The sequence below is a fragment of the Tursiops truncatus genome, chromosome 8 (assembly GCF_011762595.2).
Source record: "Tursiops truncatus isolate mTurTru1 chromosome 8, mTurTru1.mat.Y, whole genome shotgun sequence".
Lineage (NCBI taxonomy): Eukaryota > Metazoa > Chordata > Mammalia > Artiodactyla > Delphinidae > Tursiops > Tursiops truncatus.
This window is the reverse complement of record NC_047041.1, coordinates 103623452-103647671: the sequence shown is the minus strand read 5'-3', so window position 1 is coordinate 103647671 and position 24220 is coordinate 103623452. Positions and strand designations below refer to the sequence as shown.

Below are 24220 nucleotides of genomic sequence, written 5' to 3'. Positions count from 1 at the left end.
CACACCTAGAGCCTGTGCTCCACAACGAGAAGCCACCACAATGAGAAGGCCGCGCACCACAACGAAAAGTAACCCCTGCTCGCTGCAACCAGAGAAAGCCCATGTGCAGTAACGAAGACCCACGGCAGCCATACATACATAAGACATAAATAATGTGTATAATCATAAAGCATTTAGGGCTATCTCAACAGTCCCTAGACTAGCAGTAATAACTTGTTAACCTCTAGGAAGTGCTTTCCGTCATGAATATTTTACCAGCAAAGCAGACTCCTGGACTGCTGAGACTCTGCACAGGAATACAAGCTCAGTGTAGAACATGAGACATCAACACTGCTTACAGTCTTTATAGCCCCTTAATCTCTTCTAGCTATTCCACAATAACAGTAAATGGCCTGATACGGCAACTTTCTATTAAAGGAGGAAAAATGACTAATAGCAGCTCACAATTATTAAGTGCCTACCATATGCCAGACTCTGGACTTGATGCTTTTAGATACATTATCTGTACCTCACAACAACTCTTCAAGGCTTCGCTCTCATTTGCAGATGGAAAAACTAAGATTCTAAGAGGTGAGATGATCTACCAAAGACCACAGCTAGTGAATAAGCTGGCCAGAGCTGGGACTCAAGCCCAGGCCCATTGCGCTCCCAAGTCTGTGCTCTTCCCATCACGGCACACGGCCAAAGGACCAGCATGGAACACCCGGTGAGCGACCGGTCCCAGCAGCAGTCATCGAGAGCACAAGCCAGCCCCAGGCCAGCCTGCAGAAGGCAAACAGCAGCAGGCTAACCTGCCATCTAATGGCTCTTGGGATACACTCATGGACGGGAATCCCATGTCTTCATGGGCAGGGAAAAGAATCACTTGACAGACAAGCTGGCTGGGAGCTCAGCCCAAAGAGCGTAGGTGGTGACACTGGAGGAGCTCAGCTCTTGTGGCCAGTGGTGCTATCAGAGCTGACTGACCAGAATGCCACAGGTTTGTCCAAATGCACAGAAAACACGAGTGAATCAGCATTTAAAAGCTGTCTGACATGATGAAACCAAGAGAAATTTACTTAACATGGTTAAATGTAAAGTCCTTTTAAAATAAAAACTGAAAAGCATGACATGGGGTGGGGGGTAGAGGTTGCTAGGCCTAAGAAAACTGTTAAAAGAAAGAAACAAGTCCAAAGATTTTAGTTACTTATAAGTTTGACATAAAGTTGTATTATGCTGTGACTAATAAGCAAGTAACCCTCAGAATGTGTCATAGATCAACTGCATCTAGGACCACGGGAGATACTAACTCTATTGAAGCCTTCCCTGGGCAGATCAGCTCATGCCAAGCAATATCATATCCTGTTCTGGGGCAGATGAAGAGACTGCCAACCACATGGCACCCAAAGAGGACCAGGGTGACAGAAGGACTTGCCACTTGGAGGAAAAAATAACTAGCTTTGAATATCTCGAAGCTCTTTTATACTATCACGGACAGTGCCCAAGGGAGAAAATGAGAGCCAGTGAGTGAAAAGGACAGATTATCCGTCCTATCTGTGAGCAGAAGATGCAGGAACTTGCTAAAGGTTAGGAACACCAACACCTTCAAGACCCCAAGGCTGGAGGTCCTCTGGAAGCCTGGATGATTCTCTATGAGGGCAACGACAGACAACTTCCCGTTCTGGACAGAAAGACTATATTAAATGATCACCACACTGTTTTATGAATTTCTTCTCAAAGTCTATGTGATATAAAAGGCATGGCTACATTTGGGCTGACATGGAGTCTCAACAAGAAAATAGCAAAGGATTCTGCCAACTTCCAGATGCTTAGTGGGTTGAAACCTACACAATTCTCTGCCCTTCTGGAAGCTCTAGAAAAACAACAATAAAGGACAAAGAAAAGGAAACAACAGCCAAGGAGAATGCCAACAAATTTATGAAAGACAGAAAATGGAGAAACAATTCCGAAAGTCCAACATCCAAGTAACAAAAGTTTTAGAACATATTATAATTCACCACTGATCTCCCTTGTCAAAAAAATGTTTTTTCTCAGAGCATAAAGAAGTGACTCTCCCCCTAAGACCTACATGTGGCACCACGTTGAGTGGTAAAAGATCCTTTAAGACACAGTGTGAAAGCCCGTGGTATCGGAGATTAAAAAAAAAAAAAGTGTATCTAAACTCTTCTAGTGAGGAAAAACTTATAAAAGGACTGGAAATCAGAATGACATCAGCTTCCTCAATAGCAATTCTAGAAAAGAACATTTTTAGACCTGGAAGGTCTGAAAGATTTATTCAGAGTTTCTTGAAGAAGCTACTGGATGGAGAATGGGCTTCACTAAAGCATGGCAGTAAGCCATGAGAGGAAGACATGGAATCCATGAGACCAGGGATCCAACACACAGAGAAGCAAAGATGACTCCCAGAAGGGGGGACACCTGCAGCTACAGACGAAGTCAAGAGGAACCAGTTTGGAGTAAACCATGAGGCAGAGGGCTCTGGAAAGGATATGTCCAAGGAAGTGTATTGCCAGATGTATGTTACCGTGTTGAGAAGGATTCTGCAAATTAAGTCAGAGATTTAGGGATTAATTAACCAAAATATACATACTTTTATTACTGATATTAACCAAAGTTGTGCTTTAACTATGTTGGGAGATGTGAGAGGGAAAGAGCTATGCATATAAGAGCTAAACCTTAACCTTCATAATTAGAAGTAAGACAGATTAGAAACTGCTACCTACAGGTATATAATTTAGAAATGCATAAGGAAGTAATAAAGATGAGTAAACAGCTAAGAGATGGAGGTAGCAGCTCCTAGTGAGTAAGTAACTCACTTACTCACTAGGGGCTGGGATGAGGAGGGGATAGGATGGGAAAGATGAAATAGATGATTGTTATTTTTTGTTATAAATCTTGTGATACCATTTGACTTTTTAAACTATGCACCTATGTAAGCTATGTACCTATGTATGATAAAATAAAAAATTATGAAAAGAAAGAAAATATAAAGCAGCACAATCCCTGGCATTTAGGACAGGCTCTATAAATATAAGCACAATCTAAAATCAGGGTATTATAAAAGACTATCTAACAGAAAGACTCTGAGGTGACTACATGCACTTAAGATTCCTACGTACAAAAAACAAAGAAATAGAAAAATCCAACCAACAGCAAAAACCACAATGGGACCTTTTCAGTTTAGGTCCTTTCCCACCCCATTTTTTCTGCCATGAGTGTGTGAAGCAACTCCAGAGACCTAGGATACCTGGGGGTACCATACTGAGATTGCCCAATCTGGTCTGCCACCTTTTTTATAAATACAGGCCCTGAGCGAAGAATGGTTTTTACCTTTTTAACTCTTTGGGGGTGGGGGTGGGGGAGTATCAAAAGGACGATATTTCGTGACTTGTATAAATTCTACGAAATTCAAATTTCAGTGGCCATAAAGTTTTAACAGAACACAGTCACACCATCCTTTACATTCTGTCTCTGGCTGCTTTTACACTACCAGGGCAGAGTTGAGCAGGTGTCACAAGAGACCACATACGGTGCTATCACTTTGCACTGCAGCTGGGCGCTCTCCAAATCGCAGTGACACGGGTATAACTCAACAGTGCTCAGAGTGCCATATGCTGTACTGCAACATTTTATTATTATAAGTGCACACCCAACATGTCAAAACAAGAAAAGAAAATCTGGACTTCAAATGTTGTGTTTTTAAGGTACAAATGGGATGTGAACTATTTTGTTATGAAATTAGATGGCAAAGCACTGTTTATTATGCAATCATACCATCCCTGTGCTAAAATACACTATATGCTGACATTACCAGACTAAGCGGTCATCACAGTATTCCCAACTCACAAGAAAGGAACAGTCAGAAAAGTCAGAAAATGTTAAATGGAGTATCTTATTACAGGAGAACTTCTTCACAAAAATAAAAAAATGAAAACAAAGCTTCAATCAAAGCTGGTTTCTAAGGTCGCCTGTTAATAAGTTAAAGAAGCCGGGCTTCCCTGGTGGCGCAGTGCTTGAGAGTCCGCGTGCCGATGCAGAGGATACGGGTTCGTGCCCCGGTCCGGGAAGGTCCCACATGCCGCGGAGCGGCTGGGGCCGTGAGCCATGGCCACTGAGCCTGCGCGTCCAGAGCCTGTGCTCTGCAACGGGAGAGGCCACAACAGTGAAAGGCCCGCGTACCGCAAAAAAAAAAAAAAAAAAAATTAGTTTTTGAAATCCAGCATCACAACAGAAAAATGGATAATTGTTTTAACTATAAATGAATCTGACAGTCAGATCATAGCTTATCACTGCATACTACTGGACTTCTTATATCTGAACCCTCAACTGAATTCTCCACTCAGTCAGGCAGGTAAGAAACTGAAGAGTTCATACCTATGGGTTAGAACCTATCCCAAGGCAGAGGAAAAGGAAGGGCTGGGCCACATGAGCAAAAACAAACAGACAAAACCATATGAGACAAGGTGCTCAGAGTGAATGACTACTTAAAGGGAATTCTCCCCATCAGGATTTATACAGAATAATATGAAGATAAAAACTGGACAAATCAGAACCTTTCTACAAGAGTTGGTGCTTCACTATGTAAGCAGAAGGGGATGCTGAGGAAGAGTTATTCACAAAGGACTGGAGGTGGGGGAGAGCACAGGCGAAGTGGCTTACTGCCTAGGAAAGATTGGGGCCTGGGGATTAGAAGCAGAGACCTGTTATAACAGAACAACTATAGTATCTCCTGAGACAGTGAAGCCTGAAAGGTAGATGATTAAATGGTTTATGCCCACCTGCTCCTCCAGTTACTATGGAACAAATGAAATTGGATTAAGTATGTGTGCATAGCCCCAAAAAGGTCCTACTGGGCCACTTTCTATTAAGTGCCAATTGACTCAAAAGCCAAATATGCAAAGGAAACCTCTGGTCTTTCACAAAAAAATTCAGTAAAGAGTTGCAAAATGATAGCAATTAAGACTCAAAAGAGTCAGGTGGCTGGCTAGAAGCCAGATGTCCTTTGGCTGGTGTAAAACGAACACAAATCTCTCTCTCTCTCTCTCTCTCATACACACACACACACACACACACACACACACACACGCGCGCGCACACACACACACAGAGCCAGGTGACCTAGAAGCAGTAGCTGGGTCGCTACTAGCAGTCTTTCTCTGGCATGCTACATCAGCTTACTAGGCCTGTCTAGTCCTTAGGGCCCAGCTCAATCCCACCCCAACCCCCATCCTGTGGAAACTGGGAATCCCATGGGTGCTGCAGATTCTACGACATACCAGAGCAAACTACAGAGCCTGTTATTTAACTTCCTAAAAATACCATAGCGCCACGGAGCCAGGTGGTACCTGGCTCAAAGTGATGACCCAGACCAGGTCCACCCAGACTCCAGGGTCTCAAGTCAGAAAACTGCTTTCCTTGATGTAACTCATGAAACTCCTCATAACTTTAGTGACCTTACCTTTCAAACCAAGTTTAAAAATTAAAAGAAATGTTTTCTTTTCTGTGGCTCCTTGCCCATTACAGGTTATCCTGGCAACGGTTGTCTTCCAATTTACTGCATTAGCAGATTAGCAGAATAAAGCGGGATGGTGCACATGAAACAGAAGTTCCCCTATAAAGAAAAAAAGAGCAAAAATGACAACGTGTTCTCTTTTGTTTGGATGAGAGCTGCCATTAAAAATACTGGTTCAAGGTCTTCATTCACACACAACTATACCTCAGAGGATTGAAAAGTACTAGCTAATTGAATTTTTTTCTATGTAACAAGAGGAAAAAAGGCACTGTCATCCCTCTACCTAAGCTTTTATCCTACACTAAACAATAACCCAGAAATAGATACACAGTAATAAGAGCACTATCAGTGAGCAAATAAGAAAAAATACATATGCTTATCTTTGTCTTATGAAAACATCAATGACATTCTTACTCAACACAGGGTTAACTACAAAGGCACCATATTTTACAACACTAAAACAAGTTTTAGAAGTATCTCCCTCTAAACGTCCCCAAGTAGCCCCGTGTAATACCTTTAAACAACTGTAACTTACTAGGAACTATGAGCAGAACATTAAGTTCACTGAAGTACTAGCTGCAGCTGAATCCCGTCTCTAATGTGAATTAACCAGATGCTTCACATGAAAGGACTATAAATTTAAACTGTCTTCCAAGGCACTTCATTTATAACTAAATACTGCAGGAAAAGACACAAACTATGGACAATATACCAATCAGAAATCCTATAAGGGTGCAGTCTACAAGGCATCTCAAAATAAATGCCATTTATTTAATGCCTTTGTTCCACAAAATTCACACTACATTCTGATCAACTCAACATTTTCCCTCAAAATAAATAGAAACAATGCTAACCACTTGCTAAAAGAAACAAAATGAATCAACAAAAACTGTAACAAACCTAGTTTAAAATGAAGAAAATATTTGACTCTAAAAAACATTTTACCAGTGAAGTGTTTTCTCAACAAAAACTTAAAAAAGTGTTTAATTGATCACCTAAATTTTTGCTTTAAATCATAAGAACAGATCATGTGCCACCACAGTGTTTAGACATGACCAACTTAGCATGTTAGTGTAAAGAGTACATTTCTAAATGTCATAGGTAATTCTAGTCCCATCACAACCACTCTGTGTTGGGGGTTCCAGACCCCTTTAAAAATACAATGAAGTTATATACTCCACAAAATGCACACGCCTGCGCACACATACATACATTTGACATTTAATCTGAGTAGCTGTAGGATCCTCAACTGATCTACAATCTTTTCTCCCACCAGCCAAGATCACCCACTTCTGGATTTCCCTAGTGGTGCAGTGGTTAAGAATTCACCTACAAAAGCAGGCAACATGGGTTCAAGCCCTGGTCGGGTAAGATCCCACATGCTGCAGAGCAAGGAAGCCCATGTACAACTACTGAGCCTGCAAGCCACAACTACTGAGCCTGTGGGCCGCAACTACTGAAGCCCGCATGCTTAGAACCCGCCCTCCGCAACAAGAGAAGCCACCGCAATGAGAAGCCCACGCACTGCAGCAAAGAGCAGCCCCCACTCGCCGCAACTAGAGAAAGCCCGTGTGCAGCAACAAGGACCCAATGCAGCCAAAAAAAAAAAAAAAGATTACCCACTTCACCCACTTCCAAGCCAGTCAGTCAATCACAGACTCCCAGCAGAGTTGTACCAACCTGCCTGCCTCACTGTGCTGCACACTCCCATCCAGGGAAGCCAAAAGATAAGACAGCTGTCAACCCGCTCAGAGCATCACAAATCCAGGTGCTTATTAAGTTGTAACAAGTATGCTGAGACATAACCCACTTTTCTGGAAAAAGGTCTTTGTTTAATTGTTCAGTCTTTTCCCTTAGACTAATTACGGGAAAGAGAGGGTCTATACTATTGATGATAAGAAATTGGTTTTTTCTAAATTGTGAAAATGTGGGAAACAAGATCAAAAGATACAAAACAGAATGAAATGGTATATAAATGCACTATTGGGACTCCTGGGTAAAGAATGTATATTGAAGACACATTGAAATGCCTCTAAAAGTACAGTAAAAGAACTGTTTTGGTTGTTTTGTCTTGCTTTTTAAAGGCATAATCCCAAGAACCAACAAAATTAGGGAGCAAAAGGAATACTAGTTGAAAAAGCTATATAATGAACACTTAGATTCCCCAATCTCATTGCCTTCTTCTGTCCTTCCCAGCCCCATCAGATGACAGAAGGAAGCCAAAAAGGATGGTGACTCCAGCACAGCTGAGGGTGGGCCTGCCAGTGAAAACAGAGGGACTGTGTGAACTGCAGAAAGAATGCAGAGACAGGCCCCCTCAACTGCCCACCCCATCCCCAGCCAGATTCTCCTATTGGGCTCTGACATTCCCAGCCAGGATGAAAACTGAAAGTGTCTTCTAATCACTGACCTCAAGAAACAAACACCTGAAAATCCTGACACTGGGGACTTCCCAACCAAAGGAGCTCAACTCATCACACTGCTGAAAGGTTCACAGCCACTGAGCCCCCACCCATGAATGGGGGCTCCAATCAACCACCCTCACTCCAATCTTTTCTTTAAAAGTCTTCACTGTAAACTTGCAGAACAGCTGCAAGAGCAGTACAAGAAGCTCCCACAGAGCCTTCACCTAGGTTCACAACTAATCACTGTGTCACTTTTGCTCTTCCATCCATCTTCTGCAGCCATCACGTCCTTTACCTTTAAATAGCTCGCTGTGTATTTCCTAACAACAAGGGTATTCTCTTCCACAACGACAAAGTCAGGAATGCAACACATTAACTGTCCCATACAGACTCTACAGTTCACATTCCAATTCTGCCAACTGCTCTACGTCCCTTACAGCAATCCCCCTTCACCTCAATCCAGATCATGGATCACACCTAATGTCATGTTTCCATCTGAAACAGTTCTTCAGCAATTCTCTGTCTTTCACTGGCATCTTTGAAGAATATAGGGTATAAGTATCTGGCAGTACTACCACAAAAGTGGTAAGTGAGGTTTGTTTTTCCTAGAGTATCACATAAGTAGTAAGATAATGTCTGTGTGTCCCATTATTGGGATTTTGATCACTTGGTTAAGATGATATTTGCCTCATTTCTCCACTGTAAAATAACCAGTTTCCCCTTAGTAATTAACTAGTAAATAATCTGTAGGGAGATATTTTGAGATTATGTTCTTAAAACACTCACCCAATAGTTTTAGCATCCACTGGCAATTCTTGTCTTAATCAACTGTTACTGACAGTTATAAAACGATGTTTATTTTGTAAATCTACTGTTCCTTCTACACTTATCAGTTGACATTATAATTCCAGTAAGGTTATGTTCCCTTTTTCCCATTCATTCATTATCAGTGTGGACTCACGGATTCTTATTTTATTTATGAATATCACCATTCATTCTGATGCTCAAGTTATCCCAGATTTGGCCAGTGGGAACCCCTTCAAGCAGAGGACTGTGTGCTTTCCATGTTTTTTGAGTACTTCCTTATTTCCTTGCATAACAACATGTTCTAGATTAATCTTGTACATTCTCTGCCCCAGCTCTAAAATCACCCATTTCTCCAAGGAGCCCTGGTTCCTTTTAGTGGAGGGTGTGATTTAGAAATGAAGATCTGAGAACTAAGTATGTTCACAGATAGTGAGCAAAGCTGAGAAAGAATGGCAATTTCATATGATTCAACTCTATGTGTTGTGTGTGTATATACCCCGACTCTAAATGTGAACGAAAACCACGGGTTCTAATAACATCTCAGGAAAGCCTCTATCATGAAACGTAGAGTGCAAAACAAAACAGAAAAATGCAGGATGGAGTAAAGACTATACAAGAAAAAGAGTACATTAAAAAAATTATCCTCAGAAAGATAAGTTAATGTATCCATCAAATTAAAAAAAAAAAAGAGATATTATTTAAAAGGACACTGAGAATAATTAGCAGACTAATACATTAGGAAAATGACTTCCAACCCAGAAGTCTATACCCAGCCAAACTATCAATCAAGAGTACACAGAAAGTCTCAAAAGACTTACCCTCTCACACCCCCTTCCTCACAGAAAACTACTAGAGACTGTGCTCCACTAAAACAACAGAGAAACAGGAACAGGAAATTCAATGAAGGAGAGAGGCAAAATGAACTCCCAGGGTCCCAGCAGACAATGTGTTCCCAGCAGGGAGGACAAGCCGTCCAGTCTGGAGCAGATAAAAATTTCTTCAAAAAGATAAAGCTGATGGAATACCTGAACATGTAACTGGTGAAAAGTGTGAGGCTAAATTAGTGACTAGTACATTAAAAAAAAAAAAAAAAAAGTTGACACAACATTTCCAAGGAATACCAGAAGTTGTTTAGGAAAAGTATTTATAATTTACTACTTGACATTATAAATAGCATCCCAAGTAATAATGGATAAATATTGATTTAACCAAAATTGCAATAAAACTGTATTGGAAAGATGGGGAAGACAGAATGTGGGGAAGAGGGTGCAGTGAGGGAAAAAGAGTAAGCTAATCCTTATCTTCCATATCTTTTCAGAAAGGGAAATCAATAGATGTGCTTAAAACTAAAAAAATCAGCAAGCATGCATGTAATTATGAACTCTTCCAGTATGCTCTTCACACATATGGAGGTAAATATGTGTTTTTTAACTGGCTAAAAGAGTTCTAAGTAATATAGTCGCCTTCAGGGAAGGGGGAAAGAGGGAGGGGTGGCTAAAAAGTGCTGTCATCTTATCTTATCCAACCTCCTAAAGCTAGCTCACTCTTAAATGGAGATACGCAAAACTGACAAAAATTTTTTTCAAATAAAATTTTAAGAAGAATGCTAGACTGGGAAGGAGTATTAAATGTTGAGACCAGAGAACTATAACATCAGCTACTCATTAGTTGTGTGACCTAAGGCAAGTCATTTGACCTGAGTATCCATTTCTTAATCTACAAAATAAAGGAGCTGGACTAAGTTAACTCTAAACTTTCTTCCTCTTTCAATAAATTTATGAATCTAATATAAAAATAAAGTAATCAAAGCTTTAAATATGGTGCCAGTGGCCATGGACAAGGGCAAATTAAATTACAGAAAGAATGAAGCAGGACTTGGTGAAATAATAAATGGAGAGAGAAGTAAAATGGAAAAAAATAATTCTGCTTTAAGCCTGTGGGTCCCAAGAGGGTGCTGATGGTGAAGGAGAAACGAGAAAAGCACTGTTTTAGAAATGAAGACAAAAGAGTTCCTGATCCTGGCCTGGAACGAACTGAACTGACAGTATCCAGGCAAACTATGACATGAGCCCACCGGAAAAAACCTAACTAAGCTGGAAACAAATGTTTGTGTTAAAAGTTAAAACATACAGATGATGGTGGAATCCATAAGGATGATGAAAAGTTCTTCCCAAAGAATACAGAAACTGAAAAAGGAGGAATTCTCCCGTCGTATTTAATTACTAGGAAACCATAAGTTTTACATCATGATTAAAGGACAAAAATGAGAAAGGGGCATGGCTAGAGAGCAGACTATTGAAAGGCAGTGGGAGCAACAGCACAATGTCATACAAGCTAAAGGAGGAAAAATACAGATTTGCTAATAAAGAATATAATACATAGCTTACTAGTTGACGTCACAGTGCATTCGGGCTGCTATAACAGAATACCATATATTAGATGACTTAACAAACAACAAAAATTTACTTCTCACACTGCTATAAACTAGGAAGTCCAAGATCACAGCATCTGTAGTGTCTGGTGAGGACCCCCTTCCTGGTTCATAGATCACAGCCCTTTCTGTGTCCTCACACGGCAGAAAGGGATGAGGGAACTCTCTGGGATCACCAATTCCAATCATTAGGGCTCCACTCTCACACCTCATCACCCCCCAAAGGCCTCACTTCCCAACACCATCACACTGAGGATTAGGTTTCAACATATAAATGTTAGAGGGGAGACAAACATTCAGTCTATAGCAGTTGACATCATTAGGTTATTCTTTCAGAGGAAATGGATCCAGAGGGGGCCCCTCAAAAAAGGAAAACAAGATTTTTTTTAAAGATAATATACTTTTACTTTTGTATTTCTTTTTGCCAATCATTCCTTAAAGGAGCCACATCTTCCTCCATAGGCATATAACATAACTCTATCAAAAAGGGTCTCCTCTTTCCAATACTACTGATCCTGATTCAGGCCAATGAAGAGAATGTAAGAACATAATTATAAAAATATCAGTCAAGAATGAGGGCTGGTTTAGCCTAAAACAGCAAAGGAACAGATTCTCAGCTAAAGAGTATCTAAATATGTACTTGCTTAGTCACAGAACTCAAGAATAGCAAGAATGAATATCTACCCTTACAAACCCTTCGTGCCAGCATTATACACATGCTTCTCAAACCTCTTAGGTATTATTCCTATTTTATCACTGAGAATAAGAAGAAAGGACGCTCCAAATAACCCTTAATGAACCCTCAATTTATTTATTTTTTAAAAACTCACTTTGGGGAAAAAGGAATAATAACCTGCTCCCTATGCTCTCATATGACTTTTTACCATAAATTCCATGATACTCTTCACAAATGCAAATTCACAAGAGGAAGCCGTAGCTATTACATAACATGCAAGAAAATATTTTCTCCTTGTGTCACATATCATACACAAACAACTAAAGACAACCTCTCAGTTACAGACAGGTGATACAGCCTAGAGCCTGGACCCACAAAAGCAAGCAAGTCTACTCTTATTAACATCAGGGAGCCCTAAGGTAGGCCAGCTCAATCAGAGTTATCATTTTAATGTGGATCTCAATGATCCTATCTCTGCAAATGTGCTCACAAATGCTCTCCAAACCACCCAAGTCTAAAGAGATGCAAGATAATGAGATGGGAAGATACTCCATCTCTATGAGGTCTTGCTCACCATTTTATCCTCAATGCCTAGCACACTGCAACTTAAAAAAAAACCCCATATTTTGACCACAAAAATCATCAAAAATGAGCACACAACCACTCATAATTGGGAGAAACAAACTAAGTAAGTAACATCATTTGGATGACTTCAGAGGCATCTTTCAATATATACGTATGTATTTTATATATATATATATATATACACATAGATACACACATATATGTAACTATCAGCTAATTTCAGAACCAATCAATTTAATACAAGCTGTGGCAAGAATACAGGCTTCTAAAGCATTAATCAAAAATTACTGTGACAAGAATGTAAAAAGACTCCTTTTTAAAGTATAAAACACCCAAGGTAAATCCATACTACCACCTTTTAAAAGCAAAATCAAGTACGTAAAGGACTAAGTAAAAACTTTGGCACCTGACTGGATTACGTCATCGTCCGGCTATGCACCCTAATGGACACTCAAATCACTGCCATCGTACATGAAAGCCAAACCAATCTAAGTCGCTATTAAAATCGAGCCAAATCATAAATTAGTAAATTAGCATCCAAAGTAAAGCCCAGAAATCCAACGCTGCCTCTTACAACAACAACAGTGTGCAGAGATGTACAGCAATGGTACAGAAGACTACATGATTCCAATCGCCAAAGCTATACTTAGCTGGCTCAGCCATGGTTACACATCAAGCTTAATTTGATGTAAAAACTTCCATAATCCTGAGTACAAAAGCAAGAAAGACATCAAACTTTTTGTAGGGCATCTTAGTAACCAAGTGATTAATATGTGAAATAGAAGTACAGAGACTGGAAAACATGCTAAGCAGCATGAAGATGAATGAATGTATCACTGAAAATTCAACCCAAGGATGGGATTTTCAACTGGCAAACCAAGATACCTGACAGATGGAAAAGGAAGAGCCCTTCTTCATATAGGCTCTTGGTTACTATCCTAAAGAACAGATGAAATACGAACCAAGAAAGGGCCCAAGTCACAACTGGTTATAGCACTGCCACAAGCTCTGAGTGATTTTTTTCCTCCTACGTTTGAACACAAACCTGATTTCTAGCTGGCAATTCTAATCATACTCATAACTCTTGGTGCCCACCACTAAAACTTCTAAAGTTATCAAAAAAAAACTGTTTTAAGGGGAATGCTCTAGACCTACACTGTACAATACAGTAAGCCACCTGCCACACACAGCCACTGAGCACCTGCAATGTGGCTGGTAAGACTAAGGAACTAAATTTTCAATTTTCTTTTAACTTAAATAGCCACGCTGACAAACAAAGAATACCATTTTACTGGGCAGCACTGCTCCGACTCACATTAAAAACTAAGCACAGGATAAATGTTTATGGTCTACAATTTTGAATAAGTTTACATCTCTAGGCTTCAACTTTCTCAACCAAAAAATATAAAGAGAGTTCCATTAGATTGTCTCCATGACTAAAAATAAACTCGTGCAGCATATAAATGAAGTCTCGGGACTTCCCTGGCAGTCCAGTGGCTAAGACCCTGTGCTCCCAATGCAGGGGGCCTGGGTTTGATCCCTGGTCAGGGAACTAGATCCCTGACCACATGCCACAACTAAAGAGACCCCACATGAGGCAACAAAGATCCCACGTGCTGCAACTAGGACCCGAAGGGAAAAAAAAGCCTTCATTAAAACTGCTGCAGTGTAATTAAAGCTACACACCCCGGGCTTCCCTGGGAGCACAATGGTTGGGAATCTGCCTGCCAATGCAGGGGACACGGGTTCGAGCCCTGGTCCAGGAGGATCCCACATGCCACGGAGTAACTTAGCCCGTGCACCACAACTACTGAGCCTGCGCTCTAGAGCCCACGTGCCACAACTAGTGAAGCCCACGCACCTAGAGCCCGTGCTCCGCAACAAGAGAGGCCACCGTAATGAGAAGCCCACGCACCGCAACGAAGAGTGGCTCCCGCTCGCCGCAACTAGAGAAAGCCTGTGCATAGCAACCAATACTCAACGCAGCCAAAAAATAAATACATAAAAATCTTCCCAAAAAAATAAAACCACACACCCACCTCAAAGTTATGGCAGGTTACCTCACCCTGATGATACAAGGGTATCATATTACTCCTCACTTCACCAAATTTAATGGGGAAGACCAAGAGAGCATGCATTCAGTTCAGTCAACCTTTGGGCAAGTAAACTCATCTCTCTGAGCTTGTTTTCATATCTGTAAAATGAGATGATTAGACTAAACGATCATTTAAGATGCTTCAAACTCTCAACTACTTCTTCCTGTGGCTCTAAGAAGAAATATAAGTGAAACCAGGATACTCTAAGAAATGAAGAAAAAGGAATCAATGAATAACCAGAGACTCAAACTCTTAAATGAAATTAATTAAATTTAAACAAGATCTTAAAGTAGAGAGTCCCAATGACAGAGAATTTAAAGTTATATTGGGTTGGCCAAAAAGTTTGTTCGGTTTTAAGTAAATATAAAAGATACATTTTTCATTTTCACGAAGAACTTTATTGAACAACATATTCACTAACCGAACTTTCTGGCCAACCCACTACAGTATCAATGTACTCTGCTGGGAGACTGATTTGGTGTATTAGGGTGTACCCAGTTTTCGTTTTTGCTTTAAGTCCATATGTGAACACGCTGCTTTCTCCAAAGCAGGAAGATCAGTAAAACCGGGTTAACGTAGGTGGCAGGAGAACATATAGCACACAGAGGTTTGTACTGTCCCTTCCCTCACAGAAGGTGGACAAAGGAAGTCTTCCTCCTCCATCAGGCAGCTGTAGTATAATCGCCATTGCTACATCCAGCTTTCTCAGACAACATCAGATGCTCGCTTACTTTATCAATGATCCAAACCAAGTGAAATGATGCTCTCACGATAGGAACTATGGTTATTTTTAGATGCAATAAGGCAAACTGGAGTGTGAATTCATCCATGAAGCTGGTAAGATATGTTATACCCATCTTTCCTGTGGTATACAACTCAGAACATATATAAAACAGGACAGGATCCTTTAAAAAGAACCCTAGCAGGTATCTGGAGATGGGAATATAGACTAATAATTCATGTGAAGTGTGTTAAAAGGCAGAAAGTCAAGAGAGAATGACAGGCTTAACATCGCTCTTCAAAGGCATATTTTCACATACCTTCTGTGCCTATACCAGATCCACTGATATTTTTTTCAATCTTTTAAAATGGGGGGAAAGAATCACTCTCAAAGTCCCTGGTTTATAGCATGGTAGAAAAAACAAAACCAAATTCTACCTTTTGAAGAATAAAATGTTTTAGCGAGACTTCCCTGGTGGCACAGTGGTTAAAAATCGCAGGTTCGCGCCCTGGTCTGGGCAGATTCCACATGCCGCAGAACAACTAAGCCCATGTACCACAACTACTGAGCCTGTGTCCTAGAGCCCGTGAGCCACAACTACTGAGCCTGCGTACCAAAACTACTGAAGCCCGCACGCCTAGAGCCCGCGCTCCGCAACAAGAGAAGCCACCGCAATGAAAAGCTCATGCACCACAACGAAGAGTAGCCCCCGCTCGCCACAACTAGAGAAAGCCCGCGCACAGCAGCGAAAACCCAACGCAGCCAAAAAATAAAAAAAAAGTTTTAGCTGATACTGACTTTCCTTTACATTACAGTTGATTTAATCAGGCCACCACTGATGGACCATTTAGTTTTCAATTTTCACTATCACCAAAAAATACCAGGGTTCCCAGAAGTGGAACTGCTGGATTAATGTTCATTTCTAATTAGCTGCACAATAGCCATTGGAGGTCATGGCTATCCACATTCCCACCACCAATGGAAGTATGTATGCCTGGTTCTTCACACCCTTGCCCAACAACGTCTTTTTCTCTTAAGAGCACTGTTCATGTCTAAGAGCCATTTATACTTCACTTTTCTGCCAACTGTCTGTTTATATCCTTTGTTCATTTTTCTACTGGGCCTGTCTTCTCAATGGTTTGTAGTGGTTATTTAAAAGTAAGAAAAGGAGCCCTTTGTCTCAAAGCATTCCCTCTTCAGCTCATTCCAATCTGTACCACTCAACTGAAACTGCCTTTTTAAGTCACCAGTGACCTCCAGATGGGGCTAAACCTAAGTGAAACTCTTCTGTCCTCCTCTCAACCTCGCTCTCGGGAGCATTCAGTACTGTTCACCAGGAGACCCTCCTTACTGGCACCTTCTCCTCACTTGGCTTCTTTGAGATCACACCCACCTTGTTTTCTCACTGGCCACCTCTCGGTCTCCTCCGAGGCAGAGGTTCCCACAGGGTTCAGACTGTGGACACTACCTAGGTACACTCTCCCCAGCTGACTACAGTGGCTGGGGTGTCCACTTCCATGTCTTCTACTCACCCTGTTGCCGAAGCAACCAAAACAAGGCCTGGGGAGACTTCAAAAAAAAAAAAAATGGTTTTGTTGAATAAATGAAGCCGTTTCCACAGGTTTTTAAATATACCTCTGTAAACACAGTTGCGATTCAAATTTATAAAACCAACTAAGGCCATCTCTGCACTTCAAACACAGGTACCCAACTATTAGCAGACATTTCCCCTTGGATGTCTTGCAAGCACATTAAATTTAGTATCTCCTAAACGGGTTTTTGCTCTCTATCATACACTGACCAGCAACCAAACCTTTTCCTCACTAAGTTCTCCCTGTCCCAGAAAAGGCACACCCCAGTTGTAAAAGACAGAGTCTGGCTCCTCTTTTCCCTTCCAATATCCAATTCATCAAAATTTTGTCAACTCCATCTTCTGAGTATCTCCCCTTCCTCATCTTCCTCTGCCACCACCCGGAGGACAAAAACAGCTTCCTACTTCATCTCCTTGCATCTCCTCTGGCCCTTTAAGCCACCGTTTACTTGCGTTCCTATTCAGTGTCCTCTGCCACTCCACATGAGCAATAATAACAGTGGTGATAATCTGATCTATGCGGTCCACTGTGGTAGCCATATAAGGCTTTAAGCACATGAAACATAGCTAGTTCGAACTGAGAAGTACGTACGTGTAAAATATACACTTGACTTCAAAGACTCAGTACAAAAGAAAGAAGTGAAAATATCTCATTAATAATTTTATATGACATGCTGAACTGACAATATTTTGTATTACTGGGTTAAATAAAATACATTAAAATTAATTTTACCTGTTTCCTTTTCATAAGGCCACTAGAAAATTTATGATTACATATGTAGCTTGCACTGTATCTCTATTGAGACACTGTCCTGATTCACTGAGGGCACCAGCATGCCATCTTTTTAAACCACATGTGACCAAAGCATTGAAAGCACCAGGCCTGGCACTGGGCAGGCACCCAGATATTTGCTGAAAGAATTATGGTCAACAATTGGTATCCTTTATGTACACTCATTTAAAAACAAAACACTGAAAATTTAGCTCTTACTTGAAGTTGAACCATACTTTTAAAGTACAATTTGGGCTTCCCTGGAGGCGCAATGGTTAGGAATCCGCCTGCCAATACAGGGCACATGGGTTTGAGCCCTGGTCCGGGATGATCCCACATGCCATGGAGCAACGAAGCCCATGCGCCACAACTACTGAGCCTGCGCTCTAGAGCCCGTGAGCCACAACTACTGAAGCCCGTGTGCCTAGAGCCCGTGCTCCACAACAAGAGAAGCCCGTGCTCCACAACGAGAAGCCTGCGCACCACAACAAAGAGTAGCCCCTGCGCGCAGCAACGAAGGCCCAACACAGCCAAAAATAAATGATAATAAATAAAATAAATTTTAAAAAATAAATGAAATACTATGTGTATTAAAACAACTTTTTTTTTTTAAATTCAACAAATGTATACTGAGACCTGCTCTGCAGAGCATACCAAAGCCAGGTGTCCTGACTTCTAGCTGGTATCGCGGCAGGGTCACTGCACCCAGTCACCCTTTCATTAAGGAAACCCATGACATGGAGTCAGGGAAAGGCCTTCTTTGTTTTTCATAGTTTGCATTCTTACAATAAATCATTTGAATTTATACAAATAATACACAAATACATTCTTCTAAACTATTGTAACAATACAGACAAAGTGACAATCTCCTTCTACCTACCCAGCTCGTTCCAATCACAGTAATCAGTTTCAGAACTGTTAAGAAAACAACTAAGTTGAAACTTTACACATACATGAATTCTAAGAAATACTTTGTCTACTTCTCTAACATTCATCCTAATTACGTCATTAATTTTTGTAATTTTTCGGTGCTAAATTTTCTGCTAGAAGGGAAAGTCAGAAACTGGGGAAGACTGGAAATTTAAGGTGGCCTAAAAAGATTTTGAGTCATCAACCCTTAAAACTTAGTCATCACAACTCAAAAAATCAGCCATGAGAGAAGGAAAGCTAGTGGACAGTATAAGGAGGGAAAAAAAAAGTAGACGGTTAACATGGAAAGTCTAATTAATAAGATTTAGGTAGTGATCATCTTGTAATGTATTTAAATATCCAATCACTATGCTGTACACCTGAAATTAACATAATATTGTTGTACCAACAATATGTCAAGTGAAAAAACAAAACAAAAAACCTGGGAGGTGGGGCTTTGCAAAAAGTATCACACCACCTTATGTTATGCCCTGCAACATTTAAACTAGGGAGGGTGTGGTATCTTCAAGAGGGCAAGGCTTACAGTCAGTGTGGGGTCTTCTAAAGAAACAAAAAATGCACTCTCAGATGGCCTCACAAACACACAGAGTACATTTCAAAACAAACATTATTACATTTTAAGTCTAGAACTATAATCTGAATGGATTTCAATGTGATTTAGGTTGGAAGCCCTTTAAAAATTTCAATTTGGGTCCACATTCAACCTCCAGAGACAGATCACAACCAAAGAAGACAACATGAGCGAGACTGCAGGAAAGGTTACGCCCAAACAGAGAAACTTACAGCCACCTGCTTACAAGGCAGAGGACACTGTGGGGATACTACAAGACAAAAAAAATCGAGGTCTTCCACAGATGGCAAGTGAGGTAGGGGGAATTGTTTTAACTGGTAGACCTTATTCGGATCCTGATTTGCCAAAATTAGAAAACTGTATATATAAAAATTATCACATTTGAGACAATTGGAAATTTCAACTCCGACTAGATACTAGATAGTATCAAGCAACTGCTTTGTGGGAGTTTTATTTAGATGTTATAGTTCTGTGGTTATGTTATGGTTAAAACAAAAAAAAGTTTATTTTTGAAAGATCTATACTGACATATTTACAGAAGAAACAAGATAATTATTTTGAGATTTTCTTCAAAGTAATATGTAAGGGGCTAGCCATAAAGGAAAAATTAATCAACTGAATTACATTAACTCCTCTTCCTCCAGAGACACAATGACAACCCACAGAGTAGGCAAAGATATTCACCATGTTTGTATCTCCTGAAAGATTCATATCCAGAATAAAAGAAACCCTACCAATTGTTGTGTTTGAAAATATGTCCACGGGCTTCCCTGGTGACGCAGTGGTTGAGAGTCTGCCTGCCAATGCAGGGGACACGGGTTCGTGCCCCGGTCCGGGAAGATCCCACATGCCGTGGAGCGGCTGGGCCCATGAGCCATGGCCGCTGTTAAATGCACTGAGACTTTTGAGGTTGTGTCATAAAAATGATGGCTTCCACTTGGTGCTATTTCTCTCAAATCACTCTCTCAGGGGAAAGTCAGTCACCATGTCCTGGGGACAGGACACTTCGGCAATCCTGTCAAAGGCCTACATGAAAAGGAACTGTGGCCTCCCACCGACAGCCAGGACTAACTTGCCAGGCATGTGAATGAGCCACCTTGGGAAGGATCCTCCAACTCCAGTCAAGCCTTCAGAGGCTGATAACATCCAAGCCAAATGGCCCAGCCAAGTCGCTCCCAAGTTCCTAACCCACAAAAACTATGAGATATTAAATGTTTACTGGTGTTATAAACCACTGAGTTTGGGGATAATTGTTATGAAGCAACAGAGAGTTAATACGATAAAACAGATAATGCAACAGACAAAAGAAAAGGAGACAAATATTACTCTTCGTTAAAAAAGAATAACTAGGGGGTTGGGGAAGGGAAGGATTGAGAGTTTGGGATTAGCAGATGCAAAATATTGTATATAAGATGGATAAACAACAAGGTCCTACCGTATAGCACAGGGAACTATATTCAATAACCTGTGATAAACCATAATGGAAAAGAATATTAAGAAGAATGTATATATTGGGATTTCTCTGGCGGTCCAGTGGTTAAGACTCTGTGCTCCCACTGCAGGGGGCACAGGTTCAATCCCCGGTAGGGGAACTAAGTGAGATCCCACATGCCGCGTGGCATGGCCAAAAATAAATAAATGAATGATGAATGAATGAATGAAAACAAAAGAAAAAGAATGTGTGTGTGTATGGGTATATATGTATGTATAACTGAGTCACTTTGTTGTGCAGCAGAAATTAACACAGCACTGTAAATCAACTATAGTTCAATAAAATTTTAAAAAGATAAAAATGAAAAAGGATAACTAAACAACCAAAAAAAGCATGAAAAGGTGCTTGACTTCACTAGTGCAAATTAAAACTACTGTAAGGTATCACTACACAGCTAGGGGTGTAGCTAAAATGAAAAGCATGAAAGAAAGATATGAGCTATTAATGATCGTATGGAGTAAGCGGAACCTCACACACTGCTGGGGAAAGTGTAATCTGGGACAGCCACTTTAGTAGATGCAGCCACAGTTTTCCAAAATGGAATCTATGCACACCTCTAGCAATAGTGACCTAGCAATTTCACTTCTAGGTATATCCCCAACAATCTCACACACAATGTCAAGAGAAAAACTCAGACACAAGTGAACATACCATAAGATTCTATTTATTTAAGGAACAAAACTTAATGCAGTTAAGTATCAGGATACTGGCTGCCCTCGGCAGAGAGGAGGGTATGACTGAAAGGGGACAAAGGAGATACCCGGGACCCAATTACCCAGGTGGGTTTCAGACTGTGAAAATTTCATTTATGATGTGTACTCTTCTATATTTCTATTACAATTCAATAGAGTTTAAAATAGTAACAATCCAGGAGAGAAGTGGGGGTTGAAGGAGTAAGTAGGGCAGGACTGGCCTTGGGTTTATGGTTGTTGGAGCTGAGTACCTGAGGGTTCATTACACTATTCTATATATTTGTGTTAAAATATTCCCCTAATAAAAAAGATTTTAAATATACATTAATATGAAACTGGCTGGAACTGCTGATAAAAGCATTAACTGGGGTAATTTTTCTGGCCATAGATATCAAAGGGTGTTAAAAATCTATACATTCCTTGACCCAATTACTCTGCTTTAATGAGTCCATACTAAGATATTTATCCTGAGTAAAAAAGTCTTATATATAACAATGTCCAAAAGAGTTTATAACAGAAAAAAAAAGAGAGATGTCTAAATATAGAGGTCACAGGACACTGTGGGGACCACCACAGGATAAACAATCCAGGTCATCCACAAACACATGGAACCTGAATAACAATGATTTTATCTGCACCAAGGTTCTTTTATCTATCCATTGAAATATAGTCATTAACAAAGATGTGATCCACATCATTATGGCACCAAAAACATGCAAATTAAAACAACTGGGCACAACTACACACCAATTAGAATGGCCAAAGTCCAAAACACTGACACCAAATGCTGGTGAGGATCTGTAGAGTGAAAGGAACTTTCAATCACTGCTGATGAAAGTGCAAAATGGTACAGGCATTTGGAAGACAGTTTAGCAGTTTCTTACAAAACTAAACATATTCTTACCATACAATCCAGCAATCGGCTCCTTGGTATCTACCCAAGGAAGTTGAAAACTTATGATCACACAAAAACCTGCACACAGATGTTTATGGCAGCTTTATCCAAACTTGCCAATACTTGGAAGCAACCAACATGTCCTTCAGTAGGTGAGTGAATAGACTTTTCCCCTCCCCTCATGTTTCTGGGAGGGGGAAAAGAACATTTTCTTTGCTTTTCTTTTCTTTTTTGAAATATATCAGGACATTCCGTTCTTAACAAAGCTCACCTTAAAAAAAAAAACTATTTTACCAGAGCCTAACCCACTGAGGTTTTACCAGAACCTAACCTACCTGGAGGAAGGGAAATATCCAACTCCAGCCCCCTCTAACCTTCCGCATGAGGAAAGGGAAGTACACAACTCCAGGCCACTCTAGCCATCCTGTACCACCTAAGAAAAGGAAAAAAGCAGAGAAGCACTGGTGAAGTTCACAGTTCAGGGGCACAGGCTCACCAAAAGACTGAGACTGAATCACAGCACTACAGAACATTTCCCCTCCCCAGACAATTTACCACTACATTTCCAAAGGTCTATTCTTCACAGTTCCTTTTACCAGTGCATCATGTCTGCCTTTCAAAAAAGATTACGAAGCATACTAAAAAGACAAAAAACAGTTTGAAGAGATTGAACAAGCATCAGAACCAGTCATGTATGCCAGAGATGCTGGAATTATCAAACCAGGAAAGCTAACAGCTTTAATGGAAAAGGCAGACAACATGCAATAACGGATAAAATAATGCAAATAGATAAAAATTCTAAGAAAGAATCAAAAAGAAATGCTACAGACCAAAAATACTGTAACAGAAATGAAGAATGCCTCTGATAGGCCCATTAGTAGACTGGACATAGCTGAGGAAAGAAACTCTGCGCCTGAAGATATGACACTAGAAACTTCCAAAATGGAAAAGCAAAGAGGAATAAAACGGGGGGGGGGGGGGGGGGAACAGTGTGCAAAATATCCAAGAGCTGTGGAACAACTACAAAAGGTATACCATACATGCAATGGGAATACCGGAAGGAAAAGAGAAAAGGAAGAGAAACAATATTTGAAGCAATAATGACTGGGAATTTCCCCCAAATTAATGTCGGACACCAAACCACAGATCCAGGAATCTCAGGGAACACCAAGCAGGATAAATGCAAAACAACAAAAACAAAAACCTACACCCGGGCATATCATATATTGTCTACAAGAAACTCACTTGAAATTCAGAGACACATATAGATTAATAGTAAAGGGATAGAGCTAGACCATACTAACACTAATTAAAACAAACTGAGAGTGGCTATATTAATTTTAGACAGAGAAGACTTCAGAGCAAAGAAAGTTGTCAGTGATAAGAAGAGTTATTACAAAATGAAAAGGGGGTCAATACTCCAAGAAGACATAACAATCCTTAATGTTATGCAGTTAACAACAGCATCAAAATACAAGTCAAAAAAGGATAAAACTGCAAGGAGAAATAGATGAATTTACTATTATAACTGGGGACTTTAACACTCCTCTATCAGAAATAGACAAATCCAGCAAGCAGAAAATCAATAAGGACATAACTGAACTCAACAGCACCATCAATCAACCATATATAATTGACATGTATGGACTAATTCATCCAGCAGTAGCAAATCACACATTCTTCTCAAACACACATGGAACACGCACCAAGACATTCTATGAAATACACCTTAACAAATTAAGAACAGAAATCATACAATGTCTGCCCTTAGACCACAATGCAATTAAACTAGAAATCAGTAACAGAAAGATAGCTGGAAAAACCCAAAGTACTTGAAAATTACACATTACATTTCTAAATAACACATGGATCAAACACAAAAAAATCTCAAGAGAAACTTTAAAAATGTCTGAATAAAATGAAAATACAACTTACTAAACTTTGGGGGATGCAGCAAAAACAGTGCTTAGATTAAAATTTATGGAATTGAAAGCATATATCAGAAGACATCTAAAATCAATAATCTAAGCTTTCACCTTAGAAA

General features: G+C 40.3%; 1 protein-coding gene across 7 annotated transcripts in view; it reads right to left on the bottom strand.

The window, feature by feature from the left end:
* The window catches only part of PPP6R3 (protein phosphatase 6 regulatory subunit 3), a 126740-nt gene that overhangs the window by 82584 nt on the left and 19936 nt on the right, over nucleotides 1–24220 (bottom strand). For 5 of the 7 annotated variants that reach the window (XM_073809288.1, XM_073809287.1, XM_033861323.2 and 2 more), the window contains 2 exons: nucleotides 22512–22609; nucleotides 5459–5611 (listed from right to left, as the gene is read on the bottom strand). The gene's annotated coding sequence lies outside the window, so the exon portion shown is untranslated. The remainder of the gene's footprint in view (nucleotides 1–5458; nucleotides 5612–22511; nucleotides 22610–24220) is intronic. The other 2 variants (XM_033861325.2, XM_033861324.2) reach the window with 1 other exon arrangement.